The sequence below is a fragment of the Sus scrofa genome, chromosome X (assembly GCF_000003025.6).
Source record: "Sus scrofa isolate TJ Tabasco breed Duroc chromosome X, Sscrofa11.1, whole genome shotgun sequence".
Taxonomy (NCBI): Eukaryota; Metazoa; Chordata; class Mammalia; order Artiodactyla; family Suidae; genus Sus; species Sus scrofa.
In genome coordinates this window covers 20,212,475-20,238,030 of record NC_010461.5, presented here as the reverse complement: position 1 = coordinate 20,238,030, position 25,556 = coordinate 20,212,475, and the positions used below count along the sequence as shown (strand labels likewise).

The 25,556-nt window shown below is 40.8% G+C and overlaps 1 protein-coding gene across 8 annotated transcripts in view; it reads right to left on the bottom strand.

The window, feature by feature from the left end:
- Nucleotides 1–17,219, bottom strand: part of ZFX (zinc finger protein, X-linked) — a 52,878-nt gene extending 35,659 nt beyond the window's left edge. The window contains exon 1 of one of the 8 annotated variants that reach the window (XM_021080656.1): nucleotides 17,079–17,219. The gene's annotated coding sequence lies outside the window, so the exon portion shown is untranslated. Of the gene's footprint in view, nucleotides 1–13,629; nucleotides 14,060–14,255; nucleotides 15,584–16,156; nucleotides 16,435–16,529; nucleotides 16,964–17,078 lie in introns of those variants that run through there. The other 7 variants (XM_013986016.2, XM_021080660.1, XM_003134981.6 and 4 more) reach the window with 7 other exon arrangements.

Below are 25,556 nucleotides of genomic sequence, written 5' to 3'. Positions count from 1 at the left end.
AAAGCTTTTATATAGGTCAATCATATCTCAATAAAGTACTTTAAAAATAAAAAAAAATTAAAAATTTTTTAGAGTTGTCAAAATACCCTCTGAACTTGGTTGCACTGAGGTGCACTACTCTTTTTAAATGTCTTTGTTTTTAGGACTGTAACTTGATGTTAGGAAATGTATATACTTTCTAACTGGTTATTGTTATGTAAAGCAATAACCCTTCATGAAGTACTGCTATTTAATATACTCAATAATTTATCTATGTTCATAAATTTAACATTCTATTGTATATCATAATGTTTAACAACTCATTTCTTTGGATCACACTTTTTGAAGTTTTTAAAAACAGCTTATCAGCTTTTGCTGAGACTGAACAAAAATTCTACTCAGGGTTTACTCTAATGTTTACCTTAAGCTGTAAGTATACTGGAGTGGAGTCTGTGAAACACTAGATGTGATCAAAGGATGAAGACTGTTTTGACATAATATGGAGATTTAGACTACACAGTACATGGAATAAACTAAATAAAGCTGTCAGGGAAAAACTTTTTAAAAGGTTAATTTCTGTCAAAAGCAGTACATGATGAAGAAGGGTTGGTATTACCAGAAATTTTCTTTTAGCCCCCCACTTTTTTTTGTCTTCTGTTTTTTTAGGGCTACACCAGTAGCATATGGAGGTTCTCGGGCTAGGGGTCAAATCGGAGCTGCAGCTGTTGGCCTACACCACAGCTCACGGCAACACGGGATCCTTAACGCACTGAGCAAGGCCAGGGATCAAACCCAAAACCTCGTGGTTCCTAGTCAGATTTGTTTCCACTGAGCCACGACGGGAACTCCTACCCTTTTCCTTTTATCTGCCGTCTTTTCCCCAAATAGGGTTGAACTGGTCATTCCCACAATTGTTAATTTAGTAAGTGCTTTTCTTATCAAACTCCTTAATGTGCAATCTATCTCGCTGTATTAGAAAATCTTTCTGATAATGTATTATAATTTTCAGGTATTTTTTACCTAAGATTAAAGCATTCTCACTTTCATGTTATTTTATTCAAGCTATTAACTGCTTTCCATAGTTTTCTAGTAACTAGTTGTAAAAATCATTTGACATATTGCAGCTTTACAGTTTTTAAACCATTTTAAATCTTTTGAAACTCTGAAACTTCTTAAAATTACTGTCTTGTCAGATCATCAACACAGTAACCCAATACTGACTCGACTCTCCCTTACCTACATGAACATAGGCTTCTGATTACTGCTCTTCCTAAATACATTACTTTGGGTCTGTGAGGTTCTGTAAACTCAGTGCTGACACTAACAACGTTCTCTGTACATCTTATATATACTGTTAAGAATATAATATTAGGCCTTTTGACAAATGCAACAAATTTTTTTAAATTGACGTTTGCAGAATTATGGATTATTTTTACATTGATCCTTTGCTAATACAATTAGCAGTATGCTTTGTACCTATAACTTAATAACTCCTTTAATCACAAAAAATAAAAAAGAACAGGCTGGACAATGCAGGGGCTGGTCTGCATATACCCACATACCTGCTTCTTTATTTTACCCCCGTTTGCTCATCTTTACTGTTTTTCCAGTTTTATTGAGTTACAACTGACATTCCACACTAAGTTTAAGGTGTACAACATAATGATTTGACTTATATACATCATGAAATGATGACCACACCACAACAAGTTCAGTGGATACCCATCATCTTATAGATGTAATATTAAAGAAAGAGAAAAAAAAATTTTCCCCTTATGATGAGAACTCTCAATATTTACTCTAACAACTTTCATATGTAACTTAAAGCAGTGTTAATTACCTTTATCACACTGTACATTACACCCCTAGTATTTATTTATCTTATAACTGGGAAGTCTGTGCCTTTTGGCTACCTTCATCTAATTCTCCTTCCCCTGACTTCTCTCCCCGCCTGATTCATACATGACCAACAATGGGCATGCTCGACTGAGTATCAGCAGCATTAATTCCATGATCACTCTCTGGAGCACAGCTAGGGAATCAACTAGTTTATGGCCACTGCTACGCCTCCCCCCAAAAAATTCATACCTGACTTTTTTCAGGAGTTTGGAGAGAAAATAAAATACTACTAGACAATAATCTAAAAGAGAGGAAGAAAGTAAGGGGAAGCAAACATACATAATTTGAAATAAGAAAGAAAAATAGGAGTTCCCGTCGTGGTGCAGTGAAAACGAATATGACTAGGAACCATGAGGTTGTGGGTTTGATTCCCTGACCTTGCTCAGTGGGTTAAGGATCCGGTATTACCGTGAGCTGTGGTGTAGGTCGCAGACATGGCTCGGATCTGGCGTTGCTGTGGCTGTGGTGTAGGCCGGCAGCTATAGCTCTGATTAGACCCCTAGCCTGGGAACCTCCATATGCTGCGAGTGCAGCCCTAAAAAGACAAAAAGAAAGAAAGAGTCTATAATGTCTTGTTTATCACATCACCTAGAATGGTGTAATGCCTCTATTGAAGAATCAATAAGATGTAACAGATTGTGAGGACATATTTATATAGTTACGCTGTTTTTTAACCAATTTATGCATTTTATATTTTACTTATTTTTAGAGGGTGTATTATTTTTGTTATTCTTACCAGTTAACTTATTCTTTTTATTATGCTATATAAAATATTTAATGGTATATAAGGCTTTCTTCTTTATAAATTTTAGTTGCATAATATACACAATTTTAATATAATGCTAATTTTTAAAGAAAAATTGAAATATAACAGATAATACTAAATAGTAAAGATGAAAGCCATACAAAATGGGATAAAGTATAGAATAAATTTCCTATTTGTCTCAGCATATTTTCCATTTCACTTCTCCAGAGGGAGTCACTTAATCTCTTTCTTAAGATCCATGATATAATAATCTGTGTGAATGTAATTGTGTTTAAATATATGTATTTTATTCTGTAAAAATAAAAATAAAAATAAAAATTCAAAAAAAAGAAACACTTAGATATAGAAAAAGTAAAAAACTTGTAAGAAAGTAGTCTATAATTCTAAGCTAGCACACTGAAGAGAAATGTTAAGTTATAAGCATTAACTTAATAAGAGATAGAAAACCTAAGCACCATGAAATTGGGGGGGGGGGGAAGGCTTGTCTGTTACCCCTTCAACAAGCTCTAGGCTTTTCCCAAAGCTATTTGAACTATGCCAGAGCAGAGAACAGGAAAGCCTTCTCGGTTCTTTTTATAAAACTAATTTACCTTTTTTTGGGGGGGGGGGCTTTTTTAGGGCCATACCTGCAGCACATGGAAGTTTCCAGGCTAGGGGTCAAATCCAAGCTGCAGCTGCCAGTCTACACCACAGCCACAGCAAGGTGGGATCTGAGCTGCATCTGCAACCTACACCACAGCTCACAGAAATACCAGATCCTTAAACCACTGAGCAAGGCCAGGGATCGAACCAGCAACCTCATGGATACTAGCCAGGTTTGTTACCACTGAACCACAACAGGAACTCCTAATTTACCATTTTAAAAAAAACCTAAGGAAAATAATATAACCAAGCTACAAACTTAGTTAATTATAAATCCCAAGTCAGAGATCTGGAGTTCCCGTCGTGGCGCAGTGGTTAACGAATCCGACTAGGAACCATGAGGTTGCGGGTTCGGTCCCTGCCCTTGCTCAGTGGGTTAACGATCCGGCGTTGCCGTGAGCTGTGGTGTAGGTTGCAGACGCGGCTCGGATCCCGAGTTGCTGTGGCTCTGGCGTAGGCCAGTGGCTCCAGCACCGATTCGACCCCTAGCCTGGGAACCTCCATATGCCGCGGGAGCGGCCCAAGAAATAGCAACAACAACAACAACAACAACAAAAGACAAAAAGACAAAAGACAAAAAAAATAAATAAATAAATAAATAAATAAATCCCAAGTCAGGTATTTGCAAATGTGATCCACCATGTTTTATACACACACACACACAGATAGCTTGGCAAAGCATGGTTATTCTAAAATTCAAGGATGGAACCAAATAATGGCCCAAGTTAACAGGTCACAAAAAAGGAAAATCCTGATGTTCCAGATGCTGAAAAGTTGAAATTCAACATCTATTTTTTATTTAAAACAAACTAATCAGTCAAATTTGAAATAGAGGCGTTCCCGTTGTGGCTCAGTGGGTTAAGAAGCCAACTAGTATCCTTGAGGATATGGGTTCGATCCCTGACCTCGCTCAGTGCGTTAAGGATCCCACATTGCTGCGAAGTGCAGCATAGGTTGAAGACATGGCTTGTATCTGGCTATGGTGTAGGCTGGCAAAGGACGCTCCAATTCAACCCCTAGCCTGGAAACTCCCACATGCCTCAGGTGCAGCCCTAAAAAGACGAAACTAAACTAAACTAAAAAGCAAAAATAAATTTGAAATAGACATTTTCTTAACAGTTCAAAAAATACAGTAAGAATGAAAAACTAGTACATGCTACCACATGGATAACCCTTGAAAACATTATGCTAAGAAGCCACATACAAAAAAACCACATGTAGGATTCCATTTACATGAAATGTGAAGAACAGGCAAATCCATACAGACAGAAAGTAGACTGCCAGGAGTAAAGGAAGGTGACTGCTAATGGGTACAGGGTTTCTTTCTGGAGTGATAAAAATGTTCTAAAATTACTGGTGATGGTAGCTCAATAAAGCTGTTTAAAAAATACAAGTACATGAAAATCTTAAACTTCATGTTACAACATGCATTTTTAGATAGAAGAATATCAGTATTACCTTATAACAAAAAGGTATGTACTAAAACTAAGGTGAAACTTTAAAAGTATTTCTTCCAGGACTGAAGTATGGCACAGAAGGCTGAGGATGGGGCATTGTCACTGCAACAGCTTGGGTCACTGCTGTGGTTCGGGACTGGCCCAGGAACTTCCGCATGCCAAAGGTGTGGGCAAAGAAAAAAAAAAGGATTTCTTCTAAAGTCAAACTTAAGACAAGGATGCCCACTAACACTATTATTATTATTTAAGATCATATGGAAACTGATATTCAATGCAATTAGATAATGAAACGCAAGATATAATTATTTGAAAGAAATTATTTATATACAACCCATTTAGGAAATCCAGGAGAACCCACTAAAAAATATCAGAATGAATTCATGAAGTATGCTGGTAGAGGAGTTCCCGTCGTGGCTCAGTGGTTAACGAATCTGACTAGGAACCCTGAGGTTGCGGGTTCAATCCCTGGCCTCAGCTCAGTGGGTTAAGGATCCAGCATTACCTTGAGCTGTGGTGTAGGTTGCAGATGCGGCTCGGATCTAGCGTTGCTGTGACTCTGGTGTAGGCCAGCGGCTGCAGCTCCAATTCAACCCCTAGCCTGGGAACCTCCACGTGCGGAGGGTGTGGCCAAAAAAAAAAAAAAAAAAAGCGATAAACATAGAGAGAAACGAATCTTGGCCTTGAATATGTTGCATCATAGTTTTTCAACCTCTACATTCAATCAAAATCCCAACAGCTTTGTTGTAAATCAACTGACCTTATATATGCAGGTCTGCTTTTGAACTCTGTTCTGTTCCACTGATCGATTTGGCCTTGTAGCCAGTATTTTAATCATTATAACCTTATAATAAGCTTTGATGTACGGTAGTCCAAGTTTTTCAAGACAGCATTTACTATTCCAGGCCCTTTGCATTTCCATATAGATTTGAGAATGGAAGGAAGGAAGGGAGGGAGGGAGGGAAGGAAGGGAAGAAAAAGAGGAAGAGAGGAAGGGAAGGAGACAGGCAGGCAGAAAGAAAGGAAAAAAGAAAAAGATCCTTTTGGGGTTTGACTGGTCCCTCTATGTCAAAAGGGACATATTTTTAATATTGACACTTCCAATCCATGAACATTTACTAGTTCTTTTTTCATTTCTCTGAGTAATGCTTTTACTAAAGGTCTTAATAAGCTTTATTAGATTTATTCCAAGGTATTGAATGTTCTCTGACCTTACCATAAATTATACTAGCTTTTTTTTAAATTAATTTGTTTGTTTTTAAGGCTGCACCTGCGGCATATGGAAGTTCCAGGCTGAGGTCAAATTGGAGCTGCAACTGCCGGCCTACGCCAGCCACAGCCGCAGCAATATGGAACTGGAGCCACAACTGTGACCAACAATGTAGCCCGAGGCAATGACAGATCCTTAACCCACTGAGCCAGGCCAGGGATTGAACCTAAATCCTCATGGATACTAGCCGGGTTCTTAACCTGTTGAGCCACAATGGATACTCCTGGCTTTTAAATGGGATTTTCAAATTGTTTATTAGTACAGAAAAATGCGATCTATTTTTTGTATTAATACTCCCCAACTATAATATAAATTAGAAATAAATGGCACAGAAATAATAGCCCCGCCCAAATTTCCATAATTTGCTAAGTCTCAATAATTCAATGGATAAGAACACCATGAAAATTTCTATATATTTAGAACTAAATAATTAAAAAAATCAACTCAGGAGTTCCTGTCGTGGCGCAGTGGTTAACGAATCCGACTAGGAACCATGAGGTTGCGGGTTCGGTCCCTGCCCTTGCTCAGTGGGTTAACGATCCGGCGTTGCCGTGAGCTGTGGTGTAGGTTGCAGACACGGCTCGGATCCCGCGTTGCAGTGGCTCTGGCGTAGGCCAGCGGCTACAGCTCCGATTTGACCCCTAGCCTGGGAACCTCCATATGCCGTGGGAGCGGCCCAAAGAAATAGCAAAAAGACAAAAAAAAAAAAATAAATAAATAAAAAATTAAAAAAATTTAAAAAAAATAAATAAAAAAAATTAAAAAAATCAATTCAGGAGTTCACATGTGGCTCAGTGGTTAATGAATCTGACTAGCAACCACGAGGTTTTAGGTTCGATCCCTGGCCTCGATCAGTGGGTTAAGCATCTGGCGTTGCCGTGAGCTGTGGTGTAGGTCGCAAACGTGGCTTGGATCCCGAGCTGCTGTGGCTGTGGCGTAGGCCAACGGCTATAGCTCTAAGTGGACCCCTAGCCTGGGAACCTCCATATGCCAAGGGTGCAGCCGTAGCAAAGACAAAAAAAAAAAAAAAAAAAAAATCAGTTCACATCAAATTCACAGTATCCAGTTATAGTTCAGAAGAATTTTATAGTTTTTTTTTCCCCTATTTTGGCCACACCCAAGGCATGTGGAGGTTCCTAAGCCAGGGACAGAACCCACGCCACAGCAGCGACAATGTCTGATCCTTAACCTGCTGAGCCACAAGGGAACTCCAAAATTTTTATAGTGTTAAAGGCATATAAGAGTACAGATTAAAAACTAATGAGCCAGAGTTCCTGTCGTGGCGCAGTGGTAAACAAATCTGACTAGGAATCATGAGGTTGTGGGTTCGATCCCTGCCCTTGCTCAGTGGGTTAACGATCCAGCGTTGCCGTGAGCTGTGGTGTAGGTCGCAGACACGCCTCGGATCCTGTGTTGCTGTGGCTCTGGTGTAGTCTGGCAGCCACAGCTCTAATTAGACCCCTAGCCTGGGAACCTCCATATGCCATGGGAGCAGCCCAAGAAATGGCAAAAAGACAAAAAGACAAAAAAATAAAAATAAAAAATAAAATTCACTTAAAAAAAAAAAAAAACTAATGAGCCAAACCTCCAACTTAAATTTTTAAATGTCAGAATAAATACAAATAAAATAGAAATATTAACCATATAAGCAGAAGCAAAGGGTCAATTTAAAAAAGCTATTTGAAAAGCCTTTATAATAGAGGCAAGCTATTGGCAGTACTAATTAGAAAAAAAGGAACAAACGAATTAAATTAGACATATTAAAGTCATTTCAGCTTATTATTTTATACCAATGTATTTGAAATTTTTTATTTTTCTAGAATACTGTTCATTTTGCATAAATAACAAAAAAAAAAAAACCTCAAGAAAAGCCAAAAAGACTTATCACCAGGAAAGAAACTATTAATCAAAAAACTCACCAAGGAGTTCCCGTCGTGGCGCAGTGGTTAACGAATCCCACTAGAAACCATGAGGTTGCGGGTTCAATCCCTGGCCTTGCTCAGTGGGTTAAGGATCCGGCATTGCCGTGAGCTGTAGTGTAGGTTGCAGACGCGGCTCGGATCCCGCGTTGCTGTGGCTCTGGCGTAGGCAGGTGGCTACAGCTCCGATTCGACCCCTAGCCTGGGAACCTCCATATGCCGTGGGAGTGGCCCAAGAAATAGCAACAACAACAAAATAAAAATTAAAAAAAAAAAAAAAACACCAAAAAAAGATACTACGCAAAGACAATTTCCTTTATGAATTCTATCTAACTTTCCAAAAACATATCATCTCTATTAAATACAACTAACTGGTTTCAAAAAAGTACTCCCCAACACATCTTAAGAAGTTACCATAAAAAGGAAAAGTACATGGCAATAACAAAAGGATACAAATATCCAAGGACACCAAAGATAATTTTAAATACAAAATCCATGAATACAATTCATCACACCAACAGATACAGCAAAAACATTACAAAATCAGCTCCTGTTCATAATGGAAACTCTAAAATGCTAAGTAGAAGAGAATAAATATAAACTAATAAATATCTCCACTCCCAAAATAACTCACCAAAATATCATACTTAATGATGAAATATTAGAAGCACTCCATTACATATTAACATTAAAGTACCTAGACAATGATGCCTGTTATCAATGCTTTCATTCAACTCTGTGCTAGAACCATTAGTCAGTAAAGGAAAACGAATAAAAAAAAGGCAAAAAAGAATGGAAAAGAAGAAATAAAACATCATTATTCACCACATCTAAAATCATAAACTGTCATTACTCAATTTCACTGCTTCTAAAACTACCACCAGTTTTAAAATGCATCCTTATTTTACCCATAACTAAGAAAAATATACTACCAATTTAAACTGATGCTACATTATCTAGAAATCTCGTGATTTATCAAGACAAATTCTTTAGACTTAGACTTGTTTTTATTATATCTTATGAAGATATAGAAGGAAAAAGAGAAGCCAAAGAAATTGGTAGGATACTCCTAAAACTTCACATTCAAGGTCCTACTATAGAATGCCTTTCTACTCGAAGCTATTCAATCTTTCCTAACAATACTGTCCTCTGCCAAGAGTGTTGGTGATGTGGCATTTCTGAAAATGGTCCATTACTATCTATGGGATTTTCTTTCCAGTAAGAAACCCACTTCACAATTCTTTCTGCCTTCAGTTGTATTGTTTGGCATGAAATTACAACACAACAGCACACGAACTCATTTAAGTGATGACAAAATGAAGAGTCTTGACCAAGTATGTACATGTAAAGTCATTACATCATAACTACACCATGACTACTACCTGGACAACAGTGATTATAGGATACCATCAACTGAAGATCTATGTGAATCTGTGAGATGTTAAAATGGGAGGGGGGATTACTTCAGAATGTGTAAAACAAGCTAATAAGAAAGTTACATGATCAATTCATAGTGAGTCCATAGTAGCCTACAGTACTGCCTATATATCAGCAATAACTAAATAGAAATAACATCTAAAAGAAAATCCTATTCACAATATAACAAAAATTACACAAATTTTTTCTAGCAAAAAAAAAAAAAAAAATCTAACAAAAGTTATGCAGGAGCTTTACAAAAAGTAGAATATGCCCTGATTCAAATCCAAGCTCCACTACTTAACTACTTAGTATATACCTATAGGCTAACATGCATGTGCAAATATGCATCTATATTTATTGTATAATTTGATGCAAATACAATAAAAAGCCAGCAATTTTTCATAGAAATCAACAAACTGACCCAAAAAATAAAGGAAGGAAAATAGCTTTAAAATCCTGAAGAAAAAGAATACTTACTAAGATTTAATTATAAAACTATCATTGTTAAATCAGAGTGGTATAGGTACAGTCAAACAGACCAATGAAATCAGAAGAAAGTAGAAACAGATGTACGTATGTAAGAATTCGATAAACTTCAGGAGTTGTGTTACAAATCAGTGAGAAGAAAGGCTGAACTCTTCAGCAAATTCATATTAAAAAGATAAAATCAGATTTCCTACATCACACAACAGAAAAAATTCCAGATAAATTAATGGCCTAAATATGAAAAAGCACAGCATCATTTTGACCTTGGGACAAGGTAAGAATTTCTTGCCAACACAAGAAAACACAGCCATAAATTAAAAAATTTTTTTAAAAACTGAGAAAACTGACTACTTTCATGTTAAGAAGTCCCCCCCAAAAATATTCTTTAAACAAAGCTAAAAGATAGGCCACAGACTAGGAAATGATATTTTCAGTGTGTTTAGCTACTAATCATTAGTACTGAGAATATAAAAAGAATAACCATAAATCAATAAGAAAAAGGCAACAATCCAATAAAAAATGGACCAAGGATAGGCACTGTAGAAAACTCAAATAAATGGTCAATAATATGTGGGGGAAAAAGCTCAACAACACTAGTAATCTAAGAAATGCAAAATGGAAACAGCAATGAGATACCATTTATACCCAAAAGAATGGAAAAAATTGCAAAGTCTAATCTTTTGGCAATGGTCTGGAGAAAGAGAGGCTCATCCACAGCTGGTGGGAGTGTCAAATGGAATACAATTCGACAATTTGGCAATTCCCAGTAAGGCTGACAAATGTACAGACTCTTGAATATAGCAACTCTATTTCTATAATCCTAAGAGAGAAGAACCTGTATAGGATGTGCACAGCAACACCATGTGAAATTGCAAAACCGCTGACAACTTAATGGTCCCTCCATAACAAACCACAGTACATTTATATATTAAAATGTAAGTAAAATGAATGAACTAGATCAACAGTTTTCAAACTTCTTGGACTCAAGACTTCTTCACACTCTTAAAAATTGAGGACCCCAAAGAGTTTCTGTTTATGTAGGTTCTATCTACAGATGTTTATATTAGAAATTAAACCTAAAAAAAAAGGAAAAAAAGAAATTAAACGTAAGACATTTAAAAAGTATTAATTCATAAAAAATAATAAACCCACTGTATGAAAACATGAACACTTATTTTTAAATAACAATTTTTCAAAACAAAAAAATTGTGAAAAGAGTAGCACTGTTTTACATCTTTGCAAATCTCTTCAAAGGCAGGCTTAATAGAGGACAGCTGGATTCCCATAACTGCTTCTGAGTTCAATCTATCATGACATCATGTTTCGTGTGGCCTCTGTACAGTACTTGTGCAGTGTTCAGAAGAATTGGGATGGAAGAATCTCAGGGATCCCTGGGAATTCCTGGAGCACACTCTGAGAACCACGAAACTAGATCCACACACAACATGAATAAATCTCAAAATCACATTGCCTGTACTTTAGAACTCTGCGTCAGCAGATATTTGTCTTCTGCAGAGTTCAGCTGTTCAGTGGTCTCCAACACTAAGTGAAAAATATATATAAAATGATCAACACAGTAAGATACCACTCATGTAAAGTTAAAACACACAAAGCAGTACTTGATATTGTTTTGGGTACATACATATTAGGTCAGTGGATATTAGGATATTTCTGGCAAAGAAAGACAGGAATGGGATGGAGAGGCACTCTTTAACTGATCCATAAGGTTTTCTTTCTTTAAACATACAAAAAAGTTACAAAGCAAACATGTTATAATATTAAGATCTGTTAAATCTGAGTGGTATTTGCTTTTCAGTAATTCTGAAATATTTCCTAATTTTTAAATTTTAAGTATTTAAAATTGTGTGTGTGTGTGTGTGTGTGTGTGTCTTTCTAGGGCCACACCCACAGCATATGGAAGTTCCCAAGCTAGGAGTCGAATTGGAGCTGCAGCTGCCGGCCTACACCACAGCCACAGCAATGCGGGATCTGAGCCCTGCCTTAAGACCTACATCATAGCTCATGGCAACCCCAGATTCTTAACCCACTGAGCAAGGCCAGGATCGAACCCTCATGCTCGTGGATACTAGTCGGGTTCGTTACTGCTGAGTCACAACGGGAACTCCAATTTTTAAAATCTTAATGTCTGTGTTCTTCAAGGCCACGCAGTTACCTAAAACATACCTCCCTTTGAGTAAAATACAGTTACAAGACTCCTGAATTTTATAAAAAGTTATTTAGAAAAATAATTTGACAGGAATTAAGAGTAAACTGGCCATATTAACCGTAAATTTAAGCAATGGGAGGTATACCTTAATATATACACCCCCTGGTCAAAGGCAGATGCTTGAATAGTTGAAAACTAATCATCTACATACAATTCTCAAAACCCAGTAACTGAGATAACTATTTTTAGCTAATTGTCATTACCATGTGCCAGGTGCTGCTCCAGGAAAGGATAAAGCAAAACCTTTCTCTATATCCAGAGTTCAGAAAAGATGACAAAAATAAAAATACACAATTAAAATAGGTTAAATGCTAAATCAAAAGATATCCATGTTGCTATATGAGACAGAGAAGAATGAGCCCGGAAAAATGATGTCATAAACATAAAGCAAGCTAGGAGTTGTTTTAGGGGCTTTTGGGGGGGGGTATTGGTTTTAACTTTTCTAGGAGTTCCCGTCATGGCTCAGTGGTAATGAACCCAAGTAGTATCCATGAAGATGTGAATTCGGACTCCTGGACTCACTCAGTGGGTTAAGGATCCTGTGTTGCTATGGCTGTGGCACAGGCCAGCAGCTACAGCTCTGATTCACCCTCTAAGCCAGGAACTTCTATATGCCATGGGTGTGGCCCTAAAAAAAACAAAAACAAAACAACAACAACAAAAAAAGATTTCAATAAATCGTACTGGGCATCTACTATGCGCTGGATAAATTTCATTTCAGCCATGTTTAAACAGTAAGACACCTGAATGGAGATGGTTGGTAGGCAACTGGAAATGCTAAATGAGAAACTAGAAGAAAGTGTGGACATAGGATGCCAAATCCAGGCAAGAAGATTCAAGAACAAATGACAGAAGACAGAAGAAGGCACAGAGTTTCTGAAAGACAAAACACTTTTATATGACACCCCTGCTGACATGGGGTGGCAGTTTCCCAGTTTGGGAAATAGTGGGTCTAGGAATAGTGGGATGAAAAGAAATAAAAGTCCTGGTGAAAGGAAAGATAAAACAGGTAAGGCTTTGTAAGAGGAACAAACTTAGGAATGTTTATAAGGCAAAAGAAAGGCACCAGCAGAGTTAGAGGACAATGATGTAAGCAGCAGAATCACACCGACAGAGCACCATCCTTTGGGACTAGTGGCTCCCAGAGGCAGAGCATCTGGGCCTGGAGGAGGCTAATTCTTCCTTCAAGGAAAGAATAGGACAGCCTAGGTAGACACCAAGGAAGAGCATTATGAGGAAGGAAAGAAACTCACCTGCTTAGGTCAGATAATCATCTATTATTTCTGGCTTAAGTAAAAAATTACATAATCTCTGCTGAGGCCGAGGGGTTTCAAGGACAGGTTGAGGAGTTTAAGAGTAAAAAAAAGTCTGGAATAGCCAGCGTGCACAAACACAAATAATGCAAACAAGGTCATCAGTGGCAATACAAGTCCAGATGGGGTTAGAGAGGAGGCATTTACAAAAATCAACATGGAGAAGTTTTTCTTCAATGCACTGTGAGCATGTTTTTAAAAAAGGAAACCGGCATCTATCTGAAAGATATACATAAATTAAAAACTAACACTCACTCATCCAAGATGGTTGGTGCTCCACTGTTTTCCAGACCATCGAGGTCTATCCTTTCAGGCAAAAAGCACTTTATATTTAACTGATTCCAAGAGAAATCCTTCTGAACCATATACTTCTGTCTTCTTAACTGTACAACCTGAGTCCAAGTTTTAATCTTAATCATCCACTCACTGTACCAGAACATCCACTGCTGCTGTACTACGTGTGCAATACAATTCTCCTTTTTAGAGCTCTTCCATGTCTTTTCCAGCCATCAAGATATAAAGCAACTGGTTCTTTCAAGTTTCTGTTTACCATTTCATCAACCACAGCCAGGCTTAGCAACTCGATTCTAGTTGCTTCAGCCTCTTACAGTGCACTGTATCTCAAACTTTTCTAGACCGTGACTCTTTACAAAAAAAACATGAGAATCTGCAGTTTCTTCCCTCCCTCCCTCCCACAGAGCAACTACTGCTCTAAAAACTCAACTTCCTAGTGAATATTTACAATACCTATAAATTCATATCATAAAGTTCTAGGAAACACATTTCCCAAAATGTGCATCTAGAATAGTGAAAATACGGGAAGACTTAGCTTAGCAAAGAGCCTTAGTTACCCTCTCAAACAACAAGATGATTCCTCTTACCAGATGGAAGAACAGGGATTGCAAAAAGGCCATATGAAGGCTACTGCCTTCTCAGTAATTGCTCTTCTAACCTACTTTTCAAAACTGACTTCTTTAAAAATTACCATGGGGATACTTACAGGTTCACTGCTCATTTTCAAAAAGTAACCCACAGCACTGGTCCTGTAATTTTCAACCACGGTTAAGTGAAAAGCTAGAAACCCCTCCCCATTTGTTTACTACAGAAATTACAATAACTGAGCAAAAGGTTACTACGAGTGAGAATTTAGGATAGAAAGAAAGGAGTTCTCTACAAATGGATCATTCAAAAAGTAGCAAAATTAGCTGAACTTCCGAACATTCTTGATAATCATTTCTGTAGTGAAAAACTGGTTAACTTGCTACTCTCACTATTTCTAAACTTTGAAACTTTCCTAGGCCAGTGGAAGTGCCAAGGAACTACAAAGTCAGGCTCGGGTGCGTCATCACTCGGCCAGGTGAGGGCTCCCTACCCCCCCATCAAGTCTAAGCACCCCCCACCTGGAAAGCAAGCCCATCCACCATCTACCTTATTTAGCCACCACTCCTCTACCTACACCATCCACTCCAGCCAAATCATAAATACCTGCTGTTTTCTGAGGCTTCACTCTTGACGTGCCCTTTGCCCACTCCCACCTCAGTCTAACAAAATCCTACCCACCTCAAAATGTCCCCTAACCGTGTCTTCCTCTGAAACCCCAGTAATTGGCTGTACCTTCCCCGCAGCACTTCAGAGCACTTCACCTCATTTCATCTGCTTCTGAAGAACGAAATTCTTGCAGCCATCGGCTGCGTTGCAAGAACCTTTTTAATCTTTCTTAGCACCTAGGCTCCAAGTTTACAGGAGAGAAGCAGAGTATACAATCAGACTACTTTAAGGGATGTATTTCCACCTTTCCAAATCAAATAGAGAAACTAAATGCCATGCCAGGTGCATAAACAATAAACACTGCATCACGTTGTGTTGTCCTTCAGTAAGAAAACTAAAGCAAAAAACAAAGAAAAAACAACTTTCTGCCCTTTTCTTACTCCTGACAAAAAGCACCCGCCCTCAACAGATCGCATACAGCTTAAATACACCTTTTCTAGAAAGTTGTCCCAAATAAATTCAAACGACTCCGTAAAATTTTATTCCCCCGGTACCGTGCTATGCAATTTGCACTTTTTCCCTTACTGGATAAAAGTGTGGTGGTGAAAACTACTTCCTATCAAATTTTTTTTCTTTCTCATTCCTTTTTTTTTTTTTTTTCACTAGAGATGGCAGTGATTGCTGGAAAACAACCGCATCGAGGGCACCCTGACAGTCACGTGTGACTTCGCTAGAGTAAAAATAAAATGTCTTGGGGTCCCATTTGCAGTCATGAGTCCAGATCCCTGGCCCGCCATCCGCCCCGACGTCCCTCAAGTAGCTACAAGCGCCAGGGAAAGGCACGAGGCCGTGGGCGCTAAGGGACGAGATGGCCCCTGCACCCAGGGGCCAACGATGGCCGCCTGCGGCAGCACAGCTGAAATGCAGCGGAAGCAGCAGCCAGTCACGGGGCTGCGGCAGGCAGGCAGGGCAGGAAGGTGGCGCTGCCGCCGAGCGCCAGAAGCTGGAGCGACCATTATGGCGGCGAGGGCAATGGCCGCTGTGGGGAGCGAGCACGCCCCCTCCGCGCGCACACGCAGCCGCGCCGGGCCTTCGGAGCCCGGCACCGGATCCGCCGGCGCCGCCGCCGCCCGCTCTCCAACCCCCCCTCACGGGCTGTAGCGGAATTTTCACTTCAGACACCGCCTTCAAGATGGCGGCTCCCCCTCCCGGCAACCCCCTCAATCGTCCCCTGCAGCAGGCGCCGAGCCTCCGCCATCTTGTCCCCCGTCCCTCCCCCCCCGCCGATATTTACATAGCGAAAATCGGCCCGGCCGGCCTGCGGCCTTCACCTCACGCCTGCAGCCTTCGCCTCCTTGCCAGGCCTTGCCCCCGCGCGGTGCCCCGGGCCGGCCGCGGCACCGACCCGGGGCCCTTCAGCCGCCTCCCGAGGCACCGAGCGACCCTCCCCCAACCCGCGCCCGTTTGCGGAGCGCGCCTCCGCCGCCGCTCGGGGCAGCCGGGCTCCTCCCCAGGCCTAACTGCGGCCTCCTTGGGGCCTGCTCGGCGCCGCGCGCCACACCACCCGGCCTAGCGCGGAAGGGCGCCACGCGGGCCGCCGACCAGGCCGGGACCAGGCCCCTGCGCGCGCTCTAGGCCCCACGGCCGCGGCGGCGCCCGGAACTCACCGGACGGGCGTGCGGGCGGTCGGCGACGGTGGCGGGTGCTGCAGGCCGGCCTTTCTCTGGAGCACTGGGCCGGGCTCCGGCTGGTGGGGCGGGCGGAGGGAGGGAGGAGGGGCCGAGCTCGGAGCTGACAAAAAGCGGCCCAGCTCCCCGGCACGGGCCCGCCGTCAGCACGTCACGTCACCGCCCGGGAGAGAGACCCAGGAAAATGCGGAAGGGTAGATAGGCCCCCTCCTTCGCCCGGTGTGTCCCCCTGGCGCCCCGGTCGGCGCGCTCACGCCCCGCGACCGGGGAGCCCAGTGGCCTCGCTGCGGCGGGGTCTCCGGCGGCCGGAGTCTCCGTGACAGCGCCCCCCTTCTTTCCACCTCCTCCGCGCTCCCGCCCGCCGCCGCCGCTACACACGCGCCGCTGCCGCCGCCTCGGCCCTAAAGCCCGCGCGGGGCCGCGGTCCGCCGACCCCGCGGAGAGGCAGGCGGCCCACACCCGGCCCGGCCGCCCCCCACCATCTCCAGTGGGCCGCGGCCGCCCCCCGGGCCCTCCCCGGAGACCTACCGCCTCTCCGCGCGGGTCCTAGCCGAGGCGCCTGCTCGAGTTGTTTGCAGGCCCTCAGACCCCCGCCCGCAGTAAATGTGTTTTCTTCATTCCCGTGGCTGGAGAAGAAGATAAATTTAGCAACCCCCGCCGTCCCCTGCCTTCGCTATAAAAAAATAAAAAAAAAAAAAAAGATCTTTGAAATAAAATGAAAATAGGCTTGCCAGTCTAAATGAGTGTGTGGGCAAGAGGAGGGGGAGAAGGGTTATCCTAGAGCACCTATTAAACCGTTTAATTTTTTTTTTTAATAATTGTTCAATCAGGGAACCTGATTTTATTAGTTTACGGGGTGAAAAAATAAGGAAAAATGTTACATTTTGAACCGGTTTCGCACATTGCAATAAAGAGGAATTTGGAGTGTATATTTTCTCTGTATTTCAAAGTCGGGGAGTCTATGAAGTATGTGTTTTGTGTAGTTGTTTTATAAATAATGAATTTTTCACATTTAATAAATACAGAGAGAGGTAGCAGAATTGGGAAATGAATGTTTTTTACAAACTACTTAAGCTTTTCAAAGTTTAAGAAGACTTAGAAAAATACGTTTAAGTAAAACATCTATCAACTCCAAAAGTGTGTATTTGGCATTTTCAACAGTGAAACTTTTATGCTTTTTCCATATTGAACTTTGAAACCAAACTGTGACTAAAACTTACTAGTTAAACGTTAAATAACGTATCCTTTACATTCATCCGAATCTTACATGCTTTATTCCTTATTCAATTCACTAAATGTTAGGTAAAGGTATTTTTAAACAGTAAAGAACACAAAATTTATAAAGCAAATAGCGTATTGGTGTGAAGTCTCTTTAAATACAGAGGCCTTATATTTTAGTTTCCTGTCACAACTTTTTAAAAACTCCCAGAATGCAATTGGTCTTTTCCTTCAGACCTCTTACAATTATAAAATTGCTTTCAAAAAGAAAAAGCAAAGGTACAGTAATAAGAAATCTCTGAGAATGTACTTGATGGTAAATTTCCTCTGAAGGCTTTTACCTTGATTTTTTTCAAGCGATTAAATGATAAATGACTTGTCTCCATCAGTTATAGAAAATTCCACTGCACTGTGACATAGCCTGTATTCACAGAAAGGTAAATAAGACTAATTTTTTTTCAAGTGAAAAAAAGTGAGAAATAACTTGTATACCCACACTAACATGATTTCAAAATATTGATAACCAGCACTTAAGTACTTTCCTAGCACCTCCATTTAATGGTATGGCATGTCAAGAATGGGATCTCCTCAACCATGCTACTATAAGCAGCATGAACACAACCTGATGTCATCATTTTTGTTCCAGAATTACCACCAAACACTTTTTTTTTTTTTTTTCTTTTGTCTTTTGTCCTTTTAGGACTGCACCCAAGGCATATGGAGGTTCCCAGGCCAGGAGTCCAACCAGAGCTGTTGCTGCCGGTCTACACCAGAGCCACAGCAATGCCAGATCCGAGCTGCGTCTGTGACCTACACCACAGCTCACGGCTACGACGGATTCTTAACCCATTGAGCACTGCCAGGGATCGAACCCACAACCTCATGGTTCCTAGTCGGATTTCTTTCCACTGCACCACGAAGGGAACTCCACCATCAAATACTTCTAAGTCCGCTAGCATGTAAGAAAAAAGAGCCAAGGATCATAAACAAGAAAGATTTTGCTCAATTTAAAAAAACCAGGAGTTCCTGTCGTGGCTCAGTGGTTAACGAATCTGACTAGGAACCACGAGGTTGATAGTTCAATCTCTGGCCTTGCTCAGTGGGTTAAGGATCCGGCTTGCCATGAGCTGTGCTGTAGGTCACAGAGGCGGCTCGGATCTGGCGTTGCTGTGGCTCTGATGTAAACCAATGGCTACAGCTCTGATTAGACCCCTAGCCTGGGAACCTCCATATGCTGTGGGTGCGGCCCTAGAAAAGACAAAAAAAGTAAATGAATAAAATAAAAAAACAGATGTAGTTTAGATATTGATACTTCAAAAGAGCCTTTTGCCATTACTTTTCATCTGTAAAGAGACTGTTAACTTTGATAGGAAATAGGAAGGAAAGGATAGCCTAGTTCTATTAATTATATTCAATAAACCATTATTTTTTCTTTCTTTCTTTCTTTTTTTTTTTTGTCTTTTTAGGGCCACATCTGTGGCATATGGAAGTTACCAGGCTCGGGATCAAATCGGAGCTGCAGCTGCCGGCCTACGCCACAACCACAGCAACACTAGATCCAAGCCGTCTGTGACCTACATGACAGCTCACAGCAACGCCAGAAACTTAACCCACTGAGCAAGGTCAGGGATCAAATCTGCATCTCAAGGATACCAGTCAGGTTTGCTACCGCTGAGCTATGACTGGAACTCCTAATTTACATATTTTGATAAAGTATAGTTGATTTACAATGTTGCGCCAATTTCTGTATACGGCAAAGTGACCCAGTCATACACATATATATACATTCCTAAATAAACCATTATTGAAGTCTAACCAAGATTATTCTATAGATGATTGTATGGATGAAGTCAGCTATACTTTTGAGTTTTTAAAAAAGGGAAAGTAGGGGAGTTCCCGTCGTGGCGCAGTGGTTAACGAATCCGACTAGGAACCATGAGGTTGCGGGTTCGGTCCCTGGCCTTGCTCAGTGGGTTAATGATCCGGCGTTGCCGTGAGCTGTGGTGTAGGTTGCAGACGCGGCTCGGATCCCTCATTGCTATGGCTCTGGCGTAGGCTGGCAGCTACAGCTCCGATTAGACCCGTAGCCTGGGAACCTCCATATGCCGCGGGAGCGGCCCAAGAAATGGCAAAAAAAAAAGACCAAAAAAAAGGGGGGGAGGAGTAATTTGTACTTCAAATCCATTTATGGAAGGCCGTAAGAAAACATGTATGATAAAAATCATTTTACATTTAATATAAAATTCTCATGTGATAAAAGTGAAGGCACAAAGGAAGTGTGAACAGCAGAGATCAGAAATTGTTCCATGTTATAATAAAATACAAAATACAGGTTGCAAAAATATTCCCAGTAGGACTTGAAGACACCTAAGATCACTGAAAACATTTGATAATCAAGCATTGAGTGGAGTCCCCGTTGTGGCGCAGCAGAAACAAATCCAACTAGGAACCATGAGGTTGTGGGTTCCACCGCTGGCCTCAATCACTGGGTTAAGGATCTGACGTTGCGAGCTGTGGTGTAGGTCTTAGACGTGGCTCAGATCTGACGTGGCTGTGGTGTAGGCTGGCAGCTATAGCTCCGATTGAACTCCTAGCCTGGGAACCTCCATATGCCACAGGTGCGGCCCTAAAAAGCAAAAAAAAAAAAAAATCATTGAGTGATTATGCCCCTGACACCTTGATCTTAAAGGACCTACTACAGCCTACCTTGCATTGATACTTTTGTTCCTTGTTTTAGTATTAGGGACCTAGAAGCTTCTGAGCACCGGAAGTAAGAAGATTTTGTACTTGCCCTTGGGACACTCAGAATAAGGAGGCTGTGTATGGCTGAATACAAACATTCTTACGCACTTTCATTTTCTCACTTAAATAAACACACAATACAGTGAAATTTTATTTAGGGAGACTGAGAATAAAACATTTCAAAGACATGTGCTGAGAATACAAACTAGACGGTTTCAAAGCAGTCAAAGGGATTTTGATTATGTACTAAATTTTATTTGTTCCTTCTGAGCTATTAATGAATATCAGATAGTTAAGAGAAACTACTCAAGGTTTTGACAGTGTTTTAATAACTAAAAATTCCTAACATGTTCAAACTTCCTTGAGCCAGGGCTAACACAAGGACTTTCAATCATTTTTCCAAAAAAAAAAAAGATTAGAAAAGAAGTTACCAAAAAAAAGAAGAAGAAAAGAAGCTTTTGGTTTTCACTCCCGTTCACTGACTGATGGAAATCCAAATAAGAAACAATAAATTACTGGCTTATGAAAAAATATAGACCTTCTTGAATAAAGTTGTGGTAATTCGTTATTTTATATACCAAAAGTTTAAAAAAAAATTTACCTTCCCCTAGAGAGACCCAAGTTTTATTAAACTAAGCATGCCCTATAAAGATTTCCATTTATCTGGTGCTTGATACTTAAGTTATCTTGTACTTATCTTAACATGAGCAAGTTGCATCATATTGGAATTCAGCTGGCTATAATTAATGCCAAGTAAGAATTTCTACTCTGAGTCTAACCACACACCCTCCCCAAGGGAAATAATTTTAAAATAAACAATGACTGACAATATGGTGGTTTTCGAACAGTATTTTTCACACGAGTCATCAGTTGAATAAGACATTGCTTAATTCCTGAAAATCACCAGTAGCCGAATTCTACCTCAAGGATTATAAATCACAGGACATAGCAAACAAATTAGCTCCACTAAAGAGGTGAAAATCAATACATGAGGCCTAGAAACAATAACCAGTAAAAATAAGCACCCCAGGTACCCAGATTAACACCTCTATATAACAGTTTTCCACTAAAGGAACCAGACTTTATGGCAGAAATGACTAATTCTTGGCTGGAGCAGAAATGTACAAGATGAACCAGGAATATCTCTTCATAACAGAAAGCAAGAAAAGAAAGTGTCAAAAGGTCTCTGGAGCCAGTTTAAAGAGGCTCCAGTTGGCTAAAGATGAAACAATTTGAATGTCAAAAGAATAATTGCTATGGATCGAAACACATCAAGTATGTTCCTGAGTTTACAATGAGGCTTTTAAAAATGATCAACTAGTGGTGATGGCTGCACAGCTTTGTGAATATGCTAGAAACTAGTGAACTGTACACTTTAAAAGGAAGAATTTTATAGCATGTGAATTATCGTGATTTCTCAAAAATGATCACCTTTAGAGAATGCTAGAGAACGAATCCATTATTTTGAAAACTAGTAAAGGGAAAGATCCTGTATGAACTGTAGCTCAGGCTAAACAAATAGTTTCTTTTAATAGAGGTATTCCTACTAATAGATGAAGAGGGCTTGATAGAATTAGAATATTACCATTTTGCAACTACTAATAAATCAGTAGGTCTAAGCAATGATCATCAATAGCTTTTAACCCAAGTGACAACCAGACATCCGCCTCATGATGAAAGTAAACGATGCACAGGCCAAAAAAGCAAACCAGACCCCAATCAACCCTCTAGCTCTATCTGCCAATTTACAGGAAGTACAGGGACAGAGAAATATAATGATGAAACAGGGATGCAATCAATAAAATCTAGATGGTGGGAAACACTATGGGATCTTCTTTCTTCAACAAATAAATTATAAGGAAAAAAATATTGAGAAAACCAACAGATGAGAAAAGACATAAAATGTGTAACAATCAGTTGAAGTGTATGAACTTTATTTCAATTTTTTTTTCCAATTTATGGCCACATCTGCAGCACATGGAAGTTCCCTGGTTAGGAGTGGAATCAAAGCTACAGCTGAGGCCTACGTCAAAGCCACAGCAACACCATATCCGAGCCGTATCTTCAACGTACTCCACAGTTTACCTCATTGAGCAAGGCCAGGGATCAAACCCTCATCCCCACAGAGAGAAAGTAAGGTCCTTAACCCACCAAGCCACAATTGAAACTCCCTATTTCGATCTTGAGTCAAACAAATATTAAAAAATGAGACAAGGAGAAATGTGAACTCTGACTAGATTGCTATCAACACTAACTGGATATATGCCGATACGAACAAATTATTGTTAATCTAGTTTAGGTGTAAAGATGATGTGATTATATCTTTAAAAGAGTCCTTATCTTTTAGAAACACATTATCAAAATATTCATCTATAAAGTGCTATGCTATTGGAGATGGCCTTCAAAATAATCTGGGAGGGTGAGGGCAGAAAAGAAGTTGAGGGTTAGGTTGGTGAGAGATACAAATGAAAGATGATTGCCCTTTAATAGACTTTTTTTTTTTTTTTTTTTTTTGGTCTTTTTAGGGCTACAACTGTGGCATATTCAGGTTCCCAGGCTAGGGGTTGAATCAAAGCTGCAGCTGCCTGCCTACACCACAGCCACAGCAATGTGGGATCTGAGCTTGTCTTCTACACCATAGCTCACGGCAACGCCGGATCCTTAACCCACTGAGAGAGGCCAGGCATTGAACCTGCAACCTCATGGATACTAGTCAGATTTGTTTCTGCTGAGCCACATCGGGAACTCTGAGCAGACAATTTTTAAATCTGTATGATGGGCACATGGGGGTTTGATGCATTATTCTGTCTGTGTATGCATTTGAAATTTTCCGTAACAAGTTTAAAAAACAAACACAAGTAAACAAAGAAAAAATTACCTTCAAGTTTCAAAGCATCTTTGGAGGAGGGCAAGCATTACAGATATTAGCTGCTTCCTTTCTCACTTTTCTGTGGATCATATAACACCACTTATTTTCAAAACAAATAGCATAAATAAGCAATGATATAAATAAAATTAGACCACATATGACTAGGAAAACAGCAATCCATTTCAAATTCGGAGAGTGTGAACTAAAGATGTGAATTCCTAGGGCTCAATTTCTAAAAATTCTGGTTTTTAGCAGGTACATTATAAGACTGAGGAATAATCAGTTTAACCAGGAGCTCAGGTGATATATAAACAAGTGGCCCACACACCAATAATAATTTAAGAAATACTAGAACATGCCTCTTTGCCCACCTTTACAAGTAAAATTGCTGGATATAACATTTTCAATATTAGTATCCAAAATGATTATACTAATATACATTCCCTCCAGCAGAAGAGAATTCCCAGTTCCCCATTCCTTGGCCAACTCTTGATGTGCTCATGCTTTTACATTTTTGCCAAGGACATAACTATCTTACAGAATGAACTTTCAGCTAGCAACATTTGTTAAACCAGCTCTTGAAAAGTCTTCCACATTTTGAACAAAGACTCCTTTTTAATGACATAGTGACTTTTTGCCACAAAATACATTAAATAAGTATGCTAAAAGAAGTGATAATTCAACATTACAGTTTAAAGCAAAAATATTCTGACCAATTACAGGACATAAGAATTCTTCGTCAGAGAATCTCATATGGAACAAATTTGAATTGTACTCTGTGTTTACATAAACCACAATTTTTAAATTGTTTTTGCATACAGACATCAAGCAAATAGAAACAAGCAGCCCAAATTGAGAACAAAACAGGAAGAAGCATCTGGCAGAAATGTGGAAAGTTTCGAAATTCTCCAAAAGGTGAGGCCAGCCAAGGACACAGCAGGAATCTGAACTGTATTGAATTAAAGTTTCAATAACGTGTGAATTGTGCCTATCAGGCTCCTAGTCCCCAGCAATGGAGCCCCCACTTTATGACAATAGCATTACATTAAGGGAAAATTCGCATGAAAATGAAGTAAGCAGTAAAAAGTCAGAACAGGACTTGATCTGGTCTGGTGATGAGTTTGGGAAGGTTTTTGCTGTAAAGAATGACTTGGTGAGTAGACACCCCCCCACCCCCCGCCCCCGCCAACATGCATTATGAAGAAAAGGGTTAAAGCCTCTGCTCTGGAGCAGAGCTTCTCAAACGTTCATGGGCAAACACATTGACTGGGAATGTTGTGCAAACGCTCCAGGATGGGGCCTGAGATTCTGCATTTCCAAGGAGCTCCCAGGGCTCTGGGGGATCCTGCGGAGCCTCTGCTCCCTCCCCTCCCCCCACCCCTTCAGACTTTGCCTGAGTCTCTCACTGCGAAGTCTGTATGGCAGGTACCTGGGAAGTGGCAGAAGTCCATTCCCCGAGCAACCCTGCAGGTAAAGGGGCTGGCTTGGGGCAGCCAGGGGCTTCTAGCCCCAGGAGGGTTGGGGGTAGAACGAGAAGGAGTCCACGGCTAGTGGGAGGACCACTTCCACCCTCGTCCACACCCGCAGGAACTCAACAGGCGGAGGTGGAGGTGAGAATGATGAGGGAGATGAGAGACTCGGCACCAGCCCGCAGGGACTCGCTGTTCCTAGCCAAGAGATGCAACGAGGAAAGATTTTAGGAAAAGGTTTGCCTAAGCTCGAGGAAGATCTGTATCTGCAGACCAAAAGAACTCACCACGTCTCAGGGAACATGAACCACCTGCTCACAGAAAACAGTTTGGCAACAACTTTTAACCTCGGGGGAGGGGGGGTCCCTGCAGTCGTTAAGACTGGAGGAAAGGAGTCCTCATTACTTGAGGGCTTACCTGGAGTTCGGCAGGCTACCTGGTGCTTTCCACGAATCCCCTCATGTAACGCTCAGAGCACTCCAATAACGTGGTGGTGCCGGCCTTTCAGTGGACTGGATGCAGAAACTGGACGGCCTTGTCAGGATCCCGCTGCTCTCCAGCTGCTTCAGCTCTCCTTCCGCGTGGGAGCAGGCAGGCCTCCCCCAGACGCCGCACAGGCAGCTCCGGGCTCCCACTGTCCCGGCTCGGTTACCCCAGAAGAAAGAGACGGGCCCTCTCCTGGCTTCACCGCAGAAGGGCACTGGTTGT